Raw genomic sequence first — 658 nt, forward strand, 5'->3', positions numbered from 1 at the left:
TAACGATGGTAAACCATGGCTAACAGTGGTAAACCATGGCTAACTGTGGTAAACCGTGTCTAACGATGGTAAACCATGGCTAACAGTGGTAAACCATGGCTAACAGTGGTAAACCATGGCTAACTGTGGTAAACCATGTCTAACGGTGGTAAACCATGTCTAACGGTGGTAAACCGTGTCTAACGATGGTAAACCATGGCTAACAGTGGTAAACCATGGCTAACAGTGGTAAACCATGGCTAACTGTGGTAAACCATGTCTAATGATGGTAAACCGTATCTAACGATGGTAAATCATGGCTAACAGTGGTAAACCATGGCTAACAGTGGTAAACCATGGCTAACAGTGGTAAACCATGGCTAACTGTGGTAAACCATGGCTAACTGTGGTAAACCATGGCTAATGATGGTAAACCGTGTCTAACAGTGGTAAACCATGGCTAACAGTGGTAAACCATGTCTAACGGTGGTAAACCGTGTCTAACGATGGTAAACCGTGTCTAACGATGGTAAACCATGGCTAACAGTGGTAAACCATGTCTAACGGTGGTAAACCGTGTCTAACGATGGTAAACCGTGTCTAACGATGGTAAACCGTGTCTAACGATGGTAAACCATGGCTAACAGTGGTAAACCATGGCTAACTGTGATAAACAGTG

This window comes from Austrofundulus limnaeus, unplaced genomic scaffold (genome assembly GCF_001266775.1).
Source record: "Austrofundulus limnaeus strain Quisiro unplaced genomic scaffold, Austrofundulus_limnaeus-1.0 Scaffold3577, whole genome shotgun sequence".
Classification (NCBI taxonomy): domain Eukaryota; kingdom Metazoa; phylum Chordata; class Actinopteri; order Cyprinodontiformes; family Rivulidae; genus Austrofundulus; species Austrofundulus limnaeus.